We start from the raw sequence: 11,712 nt of genomic DNA on the forward strand, positions 1-11,712 counted from the left end.
AATGTTTCTTGAGAGGCTCAAAGAAACCCAGGACTAGCTCCAGCCACCCTCCCCACCTCCATGTTCAGGCCTGAGAGCCAAACCCAAACACAGAACAGCTGGGAAGACCTTCAAGCATTCTGAGGCACAAAATAGAACCAGGAGCTTGAAGTTCTCTGATTCCTTCCTCAGACTGCTTAGAGGATGACAAAGGATGTCTTCACTTAAACACAGAGATGCCACTGCCACACACTTATCTGATACACACACACACACACACACACACACACACACACACACACACACACTAAAGGTCTCTGTGAGAATCTGTTTAAGCTACGTCCCTTGGGAACACTGTATCAGTTTCCTAGGGGTGTGTCTTAGTCTATTCATGCTACTATAACAAAAGCACCATAAACTCCGTGGTTTATTAACAACAAACATTTATTTCTCACAGTACTAGAGGCTGGAAGTCCAAGATCAAGGCACCAGCAAGCTCAGTGTCTGGTAAGGGCCTGCTTCCGTGTTCACAGAGAGCAACCTTCTCACTGTGTGTCCTCACAGTGAGAAGGGATGAGGGAGCTTCCGGGGTCTCTTTTATAAGGGCACTAATGTCATTCACAGGGGCTCCACCTCTTGACCTAATCACCTCCCAAAGGCCACACATCCTACTACCCTCACATTGGGCGGTTAGGTTTCAATATATGAATTTTGGAGGACACATACACGCAGTCCATAGCACCAGGTGACCTCTACGACTTGAAATCCCTGTAAAGGGAAGCCAGCCCTTCATTCCATGGTTGAACATAGGCTTAAATGCAAACGAAATAGCTTAATACTCTTTTCCTATGAAACTCAATTTCAAAGTAGCTAAAAGATAATAATTATGCCTGGCATCTGTCTTTGTGTTTTTAGGCACTTTGATGTATGCTCACCACACTCACACCAAGAGGACCCCCAAAAGGAAATGCAAACTTTATCATGCTGGAAACCAGAGTAAATGTTAGATTTCTAGAAGCCTGACCAGGGACTCGGGCACTCAGGATTGGCCTAACTGACCCCTTCCAAGCACACCCTCCAGGAAGGGGAAGGGCACGTGGGTAAACCAAGCTCTCGCCCAGACGCCACTGCCATGGGAGACCAGCCGTCCCCGTTCGTGCCTGCATGGCCCGATCAATGCAATGCGGATAACGGACTTGATTTCTCCCATTGAAATTCCTGAGGAGTGTTAAGTACCAATTAAAGATGTGTCTAAATGCTTGACCGAAATAAGAGTAAGCTACAGAGAACGTGCCTTGAGCTGAAGGCGGCAGGATTTCTGGGGAAGTTTTCTTCCCTCTGTTCTTTCCTCCCTCTTTCCACAAGTGGTTCTTGGGTCTTGAGTACCTTGTGCTAAGTGCTGTGATCAAAGTGACCAAAATAGAGGGTCCACTCTCTGCAAGTAATCAGTTCACTGGGCCACACAATCCCCCCAAAATAATCCCAACACCTGTAATCATGGGGCAGCTCATGTTCACAGGGCCTGAGGAAGCGGTGCTGTCCTCCAAGCAACAGGAAATGAAGGTCACAGGTCATCCGTTGGCTGCAGCTCGGGCAGATGGGCTAGATGCTTCCTCAGGCTCCGGACAGGCCTCTGATTCATTAAAGTGAATAGGATCGTAGGTCCCTGGGCTGGACAAATTCTAGAGGTCAGTGAGGCCAAAGCTCTCCCCTAACAGATCCGGAAACTGAGGACACCCAGGTGGGGACCAAGCCTCCCACACTTCCTCAAAACAGACTAGCACCCCAGGCCTTCTGTGTAAACAGAGTCGATTTTCCCTGCCTAGCGATTTAATTTTTGAGGTTCTTTTATGGTAATGAGTTGGAACCGCGCGCACACACACACTGAAATGTAGCGCAAACCACTGTGAGAGCTGAAAAATGCTAATCTCCCTCCAACATCTCCACACCATTCTCCTGAAACTACCTACTCCTGAAAGGTTCCTGCGCGTTAATTATTGCTGCAGAGGAAATGGCAGTGATTTGCATCAACTTCCATCTACTGGAATGAGGCAATGTCAGTCCTGCAGGAACAGGCTTGGGTTAACCTACGAGCCCCACTGCTTACAGGTAAGAGGGATGCAGCTTTGACCCACGGCACCGCTTCCCTCGACGAATCACACACAGGGCCCCTGCGGCGATGTGGTTACCTCCTCACCTGTGCTTGACACATCTGATACTCCCGGAGCTTTCCCACCTGCTCCTCGTGGCAACAGCCTGAGGCCCTAAGCTCAATTTGGCCTGGTATTTCATTTGGCCTGTTTGAAAGTTCCATCCATACCTGGTGAGCTCATCAATAACCATCAAAGCCATCTTTCTTCCTCTCCAAGTTCCAGGCTTTTTATAATGACTGGCTCCCAACAGAATTTCAAAATTTGGCTGGCTAGTGCAGGCCAGGCCCACTTCTGAAGGCAGGGCCAGTTACCAAACAGAATCACGTGCATTCAGGGAAAGCGTAAAGAAATCGCTACACAGGACTGGCCTCTGGGGTTCTGAAGGCCTGAGTCCTCTGCTCTCATATTGCAGGGAATTTGAAAGCTCACTGGCTGTTTGTCCACCTGTGTGTGTAACAGGGCACCGACTAGTTCTGAGAAAAGGAAGCGTCTGTAATCCATACGTTGATATGCAAAGGTGAGGTGCATTGTGAGAGATGCACCTGAGGTAGGTTCCCATTCTGCATTTCACCTTTATCCTGGGATTCCTGTGTCACACGGCTGCCCAAAGAGGGTTTCGAAAGGAAGTTCTGCTTGTACACACAGCTCATCTACAAAAATCTTTCACTGAGCCACGTTTCAACCAAAAACACTAATATGTTTGCATTCGTATGTGTGGACTGTCATTAGGTGATGAGGCACCTAAGGGCACCAAGAGTTTCACATCAAGATAGCACCTGTCCTGGAAGATTCTCGATGGTGCTATGTTCCTATGTATAACAAGTATTTCATATTTAGAGATGCTGCTGCATTTTCTCCCTGAAAGGCGCTGAGCAACGCTGTACTGATAACCGTGGGCCCCAGGAGCTGTTCTGAGCGCTTAGCTCACTCCCTGTGGCTGGTTCTCACAAGCTCTGGAGGGCAGGACTGAGCCCATCCTGTTTCCCTACCTGGGCTGAGGAGGGCAGCTGGCTTAGCGGGTGCTCAGTAGCACTGGGGCAGGAGTGAGAGGGTGAAGGTGTGTAGGGATGGACAGAAAAGCAAAGTCTACTTCGTAGAGAGCGAGCCGGTCGGGGAGGAAGGCTGTGGCCACCAGAGAAACCCCACTAGGTGAGCGTGAGGGGCAGAAGGGGGCTGCTGCCTGTGGTTGCCTAATGTGCAAGAGGCAAGTATCTGCTGAGGAGCTTGGCACACGACACATGGCATCTTGTATGACTAGTTTCTAGGGGTCTTCCTGGGGGGAAAATATGGAGGACTAAGGAAGTGTAGCAATGGCCGACCTGGTGGCTAATGCCAGGATTACACACCCTGATCAAGATCGAGTCCATCCCGGTGCTACTCAGGACCACCCCCCCATCCCTGACAGGTACTATGGAGGCCAACAGCTGGGCCCAAGTCCCCTCACCGATGGGCATGTCCTTCAAATGCTGCCCAGGTACAATCGGAGCTGCACACCTAGGCGCCATGCCATCTCGGGGTGGGCTTGTGTCATGGCTGACGGCCGTGACCGGTGACTGGGCTTCCCCACATGTGTGACGCCCGCCTGCACCTGCAGCAGCACTGAAAGGAGACCTGCCTGCGTACAGGGGCCTCACCCAATCCCTACCTCCCACCCATCCTCCAACACCCACTCCCACCTACTCCCACCAAATCCCCCCCCGGCCACTCCCACCCAAGCCCCACCTTCCACTCTCACCCAGGAGTTGCTGACAAATGCACTGAGTCAAAACAGAGTCCACTCCACGGCCTCCCCTTTGCGGCTCCATCATAGTGTCTAACCTTAGATGACCCAAAACAGCGTTATTACCTTCCTCAGCCATCGCCCCTATAGAGAAACACAGCTGCTAATGTCCTTAACCATTGCCAGCTGAAGCCACATCCTGTCAGTGCCTCGGCCTTTATAAACAGGCCTGCCCACAGGCCAGGGGCACACAATACCCCTGTGCTCCCAGCTAACATGTGGGCCCAGGTGCTGATGGCAGGAAGAGAACTCTGCAGCAGCCCCCGAGGTTCACAGAAGGCTCTTGGCTGCGCTATCCTATCAAATCCTTGTCTCCTTCAGCAAACTGAAGGTCAGAGGTTCAGAGTCAGAAAATGACAAAGCCAAATCAAGCTCAGGTCTTCTGACCGAAAAAGGAAATGTGAGAGCAGTCAACCACCCCAGAAAGGGGGAGAAGAGCCCTGTAATGTCTCTTGGGGCCCTGCAACGTGTTTCTCTTTGAATATTATTAGCCACAAAGAGGCCTAAGGACCAGGACCAAGGACTTTTCTTTGTAATTTCCTAGAATATTTGAAGTCTCAATTCAACACGTTTACTGAGAATCTACATGCTATACGTCGTGCTAGAAACCGGGTTGTACAGAAACAGTTCCTGCCCTCAGGATGGCCACAGTCCCCGAGATGAGAGCAGCAAGAAAGGAGATAATGGCAATAGAGTCACGGGGAAAATGAGAGAGGTCTCTGTGCAGGTCAGAGGAGTGTGACTGATTCTGCCTTAGGGAGGAAGCTGTCTTTGGAGGAAGCTGTGGTGACACTGAGTGAGGATTTTGCAGGATGAATAGGAGTTTGCCAGGCAGTTGAGAAATTGGGAGTTATCCCTGGCAAAGGCAACCATACCTATCAAGGCCATGGGCATGACCAGCACGCAGATGCTGGAGAACACAAGTTGCTCAGTACTTCTAGATCCCAGAGTGACAGGAAATAAGGCCAGAGATATAAACAGGGTCCAGGTCATGGCACCAGCTTGGCATGCTAGGCTAAGAGCTTGGATGTGACCCACAACTAATCAGCAGTCATGGAAGCATTTCAACAGGAGTGCATAAAGAAGAGGTGGTACATATGTACAATGGAATATTACTCAGCCATAAAAGAGGATGAAATACTGCCACTTGCAGCAACATGGATAGACCTAGAGATTATCATACTAAGCAAAGTAAGCCAGAAAGAGAAAGACAAATACCACATGATATTACTTACATGTGGAATCTAAAATATGACACAAATGAACTTATCCATGCAACAGAAACAGACTCACAGACATAAAGAACAGACTCATGGTTACCAAGGAGGACGGGGGGAGGGGAGGGTTGGATTGGGAGTTTGGGGTTAGCAGATGCAAACTGTTATATATAGGATGAATAAACAACAAGGTCCTACTGTATAGCCACAGGGAACTATATTCAATATCCTGTAATAAACTATAATGGGGGGAAAAAAAACCAGGAGCTCATGGTCAGATTCCCACTGTCGATGGTCACTCCACTCACAGTCTGGAGAGAGTTTCAAAGGAGAAGCAAAGAGACTAATAGATCAGCTATTGCCATAGTCCAGGCAAAAGAGATGTGGACCCAGGTGGGGCTGCCGAGCTGCTGAAGGGAGGACTGCCTCAGGTGACAAGAGTTAGAAAGTAAACTCGACCAGCAGACTAGAATAGGGGAGGTGCGGCAGAGTCGAGGATGATGTCCAGGTTTCCTGCCTTGTGCACCTGGATGAGTTGTAGCATCCCTGACTGACGTGGGAAATACCGGGAGATGAGCAGACTTAGGAGGATGGTGCGTTCATTCCTGGCCATCTTGGATTTGAGATGTCCGTGGGACCGTCCTGTCCAGGTGCCCCTTGTGCACCTGGAAATGTGAGTGTGGAAGAGAGCACAGACGAGCGACCTTAGCAAGCGTGTTTTCCGTGGGCTGGTAGGGGAGTTGTGAGAAAGTGAAAACAAGAGTGTAGACGAGTCCTGAGTTAGTGCAGCTAAGGGTGAAGAGAAGGAAAATCAAAGTCCTGCAGGGCCACGGAACTGACTTCCCTGCGACACCAGAGAGCCGGAGGGAGTGAGGGGTGGCCTTGGGGCCAGGATGCAGGCATACGTGCAGATGGGCGGCCAGGAATAGGAAAGGGCAGCTTGTTCTCAGTTCCTGGAGAGAACAAGAGACAGATGCATGAGGGCAGACATCACTTGGTAAAAAGCTGACACAAAGGGGGACAAGAAATCGAGAACTATATGTTGTTCTTCTTTATAAAAAATGGGCTTAATGAAAAAGTTATCTAGGTAATTAGGTTACACTTTAAAGTGACCAGGTAAGAGAGTCTTTAGAAAGATAAACTAATTCTAAGTATAATATGCTCATACCTCTCCGTAGCGTATGCGCATACATTCGTGATACACCAAATGCCATAGGGTAAAACTCCTCTTGGATCTGACAACACTGTAAGATTCTTTAAAACCATAAAGACAATAGGTTCCAGTGGGTTTTAAAACCACTGCCTATCGAACACCATGTAGACTTTGGCTACCCCTACTTAGAATAACCAAAATCCATGAAAATATAACATAAATTTCTGCTCATCTGACAAAAGGGCTCTCTGTCTCGGTATCTGTTCTTCCAAACATCACCAAACTCGAGAGCAGAACACAAGCTTCAACCTCCCAAAGGAGAAGCATCTCCCATCGCGCAAAGTAAAAATGCCTCTGGAGACAAATTGGAGGGCATTTGGAAGATTTTGATGTGCAGAGAAATCTGAACCTTGAAAGAACAAGAAGCAAGGCGAAATAAACATTTCCAGTATCTTAAAGAACCAAGGCATCAAACTGCTCATTTGACCAAGGGGAGACTTACAAAAGCCTTGGTATGCAGGTTGAATCCAAAGTGGATCGCCATGGCTACGGGCTTTTAAACCATCACTCGCTGAGGACTGGGGTGGGTGTCGGGTCCACATTTGGGCCCCATCCATCAAACACCGGCCTCTGCAGAGCACGGTGCAGGCGCTATACAGACGCAGGTCCCACCACCCTGGGGTCACCCTGCAGGACAAGCTGCAAGGCAATTACAGCATCTGCCACACAGGGGCGCTGTGAGAGATAAGGGATGTGGTCCAGAGTGGAGCAAGGTAGCCCCTCCCACTGCCTGAGAAGAGGAGCTCATACCTCCCCACCAGCAGCACTTGGGCAAGAGAAAGGACTTGAAGGCAGGGGGCTGAGCGTGTCCCCTGGCACCAGGCGAATCCCAGCCCTTCAGCGAGTCACTCTCTGGCTGTGCTTCTCAGGAGTCCTGCTTTCTCTGCCTCAAGAGTTTGGGGGATCAAATCAGGGTCTTCACGTAGGCTTCTGGCTCCAGAAGCTCACTGTTCAACTGCCACATCCTCTTAGCAGGATAAGTGGGGGCAGGAGAGGAAAGGAAGAAGATTCGGGAAATGTGCTTGCCTCCTGGGAAGGAGGAGACCCTGGATGCTGCACCGGGCTGGGAGCCCAAAGGCTGGGTGTGATACAGGCACCCGAGGAGCAGATGGCAGAAACCCTCCGCGCAAAGCTGAGGACTTGGGCGTCCAAGTGAGACAGTCTCCTCTTCCTGATTGCATTATTTTCCTCTTGGAAAGGTTTTTTTGTACATCTTGAGTTCAAAGGAGGGTTTTGGGCAAAAGAGAGGCTGTCCCATCCCCAAAGCGGGTACTTGTCGGAACATGTGATTTGCCGAGTGCCGATGGGGAAGGGCAAGGAGCCCTGGACCGACGTCCCTGAAGTCCTGAGGCAATAGCAGGGCACCCGCTCTGAGTCAGAGGAAGGGCATGCTTCTACTATGACCAGCTCCTCCAGCACTGTGTCTTTCTCCTTCCCACGTCCCTCGGCTGAGAAGCAGGTGTGGTCCATTGCGGCAGGTTTACATCAACGAAAATCACCTTCCTGGGCGCCTTGATTCTTTGACACATGCAGTTTCTGAGGCTGAATGACCCCTGACCTCTAGCCAGTCCCTGCTTACTCCTCTGCACAATCCACTCATCCATCAGGGAGTGGCCGTGCCCTTGGAAGGCGCCTCCAGCTCAGCCCCAGGGGCAGCCTTGCAGGGGTCCAGGAGCGCACAGGTTGCCCGATGCTGGTGCACAGAGCATCCTCGAGGGCGCTTGCTGGGCACCTGCTCATATGAACCCACCCCACCCCCGCCCACCTACCTCCGTGTCAGCGACCTGGTTGCATTCATTCATTCGGGGGGATAGGTACCGTACGTCCCCAATGCCAGGCTTTGCCAGGTGTCAGGGATGTGATGGGAGGTAAACCAGGCACAGTCCCATCCTTGATGGAGCTCACCTTTTGGTGAGAAGAGATGTCAGAAGCAAACAAGCAAAGAAACCAGGTTCTGATGGTGCTTAAGTGCCATGGAGAGCATCGAGATCGTTGGGGGCATGGGTGTTAATACCAGGGAAGCGCTCTGAAGAGGGGACACTGAGCTGAGGACTGACTGATGACCTGCAGGGATACTTCAGCTCTGGTCCCTGAGCAGGAGAGCCCAAAAGGAAGCCATGACGGAGGGCCAGGTCGCAGGCGTGACGCAGAAGGCCCCAGCGCTGTCCCAGCTCATCAAATACAGGCGCCCAGGACTGCCCTGGCGGTCCAGTGGTTAGGACTCCGAGCTTCCACGGCAGGGGGCATGGTTTCTATTCCTGGTCGGGGAACTAAGATCCCTTGGCCAGAAAAAGATACAGACGCCCACTGCCCGGAACATTTGTGACAGTGTACGGGCCTCTGTCCCCACCCCCCGACCCCTGAGGCACAGGGCTTTCATGGACAGCAGCATAGGTGGCACGCTGTGGACTCCCTCACAAAAGGAAAGCAAGCACGGCCTGCTCAACTGGGAAGAGAGGTCATCCCTGTGAGGACGCTCCGGTAGCTCACAGTTGGTCCGATTTCCCCAGGTGACCCTCCAGTCACATCCATCACAGGATCCAAAAGACCTCAGCCAATGGAGGCTAAGTGAACCTCACTTAGTATTTGGTCCCTTTCTCGGAAGAGGGGCTGGTTCAGGTATGGCCAGGGTCCTTGGGGCTCTGGGCTCCTGGTCCTGGCTGCCTTGCACACACTTCCTTCTGGAAGCTCCCCTTCTCCCTGCCACGTGGAAAGGTGCCAGGCCACACCGTGCCTTCGCTTGGGAGCAGGGCATCTCCCTCCTGAACATCACAGGTCCACGTGCTTCCTGAGGTGATGAGTGACCTTGACTCACGTCGGTGAAATAATGGCCTTCAGTCTCAACCTTCTTGGTCACGTTGCAACACAGCCCTCTGGAAGGAAGAACTAGTTCCCAGGGCCAGCTCAGGGAATTTCAAACACCTCCCAGTCTAGGCTTGCCAAACTCACTGTCAAACGATCGGTCCACATGCCAGAACCACCCTGGCCCGCTGCCACAAAAGGTGCAATGGCAGGGCCTTGGGGAGGTAGAGGCTGGAGGACTGGGGCCGATTCCCAGCCCTCCCTTTGCTGTGTGACTTTAGACGAATAACTCAACCTCTCTGAGCTGCTGCATCTGTATCCGCATGTGAGTTGTGGGGAAAATCGAGTGAGAAAATGGCCGTGAAAGCACTTTGTTAGTTTGAATGCACCACACCAGTGACAGTCCTTCTGTCCGGTTGAAAAATTGATCCTAATGGGTGAACTTTTGAGTTTTTACCCAAGGAGCTCTTGGGTTATGAGAAATGATATCCCTGAATCCACTTCGATGTTTTTAGTATATCAGCAAGTAAATTTCCGGGGTAAAATCCAAAATATAAACTCCATGCCACATTGTAGAGCATTATGATAAGATGTCAGGAGATCCCCATAGATGTAAACATCATAATATACTCTTTGCTCCAAAATAATTCCTTGCAGACCCAGAATTGGAACTTCCATGGCACTACTGGCTATGAGTTGACCCTGCAATGAGATACAGTATTAGGGCCCAATAGGGCCTTAGGCTGTTCTCTCTGAAACAAGTCTTTTTGTAGCTTACAATTTATACTATGAGAGAAGAATGAACAAGTTCTTCGGAAGCTACATGCTTTGGAGTTGCACAAAGAATCCTGCCCTCCTGGTCAATGACCCTTGCTGCTCACATGGGTCCATGTTCCTCAAATGCCTCTTCTTAGAGGAAATTGCTAAACTTTCACCATTCCATTTTATCAACCAAAAGAGAGGCAAGACTCAGGTCCTTCCTCACCCACAGGTAATAACATCAGCCTAATTATGATGCCCAAGGACAAATGACCAAGGATGTGGCTGTGAACAGAGGTGGGCTGGACAGGAAGGGACAAGCAGGCTGGGTCTGCAGAAGGATGTTCACCACATCACACACACCCGTCTTGGCTAGTCTCCTGCCCCAGCAGTAGGAGAGACCTCCCCCACATCAGAAAGTAGGAATCTGATCCTCCTTGAAAAATACGGGCTGTGAGGGACTTCCCTGGTGGTCCAGTGGTTAAGACTCCGTGCTTCCACTGCAGGGGGCCTGGGTTCGATCCCTGGTCAGAGAGCTAAGATCCTGCATGCCACGTGCAGTGTGCCCCCCCAAAAAAAACCCAATGTGTGTGTGTGTGTGTGTGTGTGTGTGTGTGTGTGTGTATATATATATATATATATATATATATATATATATATATATATATGGGGCGTGAGTGCTGGAAGGCTCCAGTAAATTCAAAACCAACTGCAGTAGAACCGTCCATCTTTCTTCTCCATGATCTCAGAGGGAGAGTTTAGAAACGCCAATACCCAAGCCCCACTTGCAGCCAGCTAGAAGGTGGAATCTCAAACGCCCCATGTCCAAGACCATCCTCTCGTTTCCCCTCTCCGTGTGCTCTTCCTAAGTCCTCCCCATCTCAATCCACGGCTCCATGCTCCAGCTCCAGCAAACACCCAGAAGTCATCCTTAATTCCTCCCTCTTTCGTGCCTCGTGTCCTGTCCATCACAATCGTATGTCAGTACTGCCTCTCCAAGAAATCCGGGCTCACGTACTCCTTCCCCTCGCCCGGTCCCCTGGCCAACGACCAGCTTACTCCCAGCGTCGCCTCTTGCAGTGTCTTTCTCCCTAAGCTGTGAACAGGCCACCCTCATTTCCCTGTCGGGGCCTCTGCCCGGCTGCCCCCTCCCTCTGGAATGGTCGTCCCAGGTCTGGCCCTTCCCCATCATTTGGGATGAGCTCATGTAGACTGCTCTGCTGCCCTAACTAAAGTCGGTCCTCCCCTCGCAGCCTCCCCTCCAGCCCATCTCTGTTACATCATGCATTTTTATTTTCCTTTTCATTTGATGTGTTGATTATCTGTCTCCTGTGAGCCCCGTAAGCCAGGGGCCATGACTGCCTCATTCACCACCGTATCCCTGGCACCTGGAGCCATTCCTGGGCCAGCACGGGCTGCTCAAAAAGTACTTAATCACCACCTCTGAGAGCCCAGCAACTTCGAGCAGACTGGGCTTGGTACAGTACACTGACACTTCCTGGGGTCACCAACGGCCAGTGTCAACACCTCAGACCACAGGGCTGCGACCGAGTTCCCGGGGTGGCCGCCAAGGCCCGTCAGTGCTGAGGAGAAGTCCTGAGCCTCCCCCACCCCCCGCCTCCTTCTCTGCGGGGCGGCCCCTCCCTCCAGGAGTCAGGCCGCCCACGCCCCAGAGCCCTAGGGAGGAGAGCACCCTTCTCCCCTTCTTGGCCTCACCACCCAGCCAGGCAAGCCTTGCCATTTCCCCATCTACAAGACAGGGACAAAGAATGCTTTGTCACCCCACCTACTTCTCACGGTCTTGTGAAA

This window comes from Lagenorhynchus albirostris, chromosome 16 (assembly GCF_949774975.1).
Source record: "Lagenorhynchus albirostris chromosome 16, mLagAlb1.1, whole genome shotgun sequence".
Classification (NCBI taxonomy): domain Eukaryota; kingdom Metazoa; phylum Chordata; class Mammalia; order Artiodactyla; family Delphinidae; genus Lagenorhynchus; species Lagenorhynchus albirostris.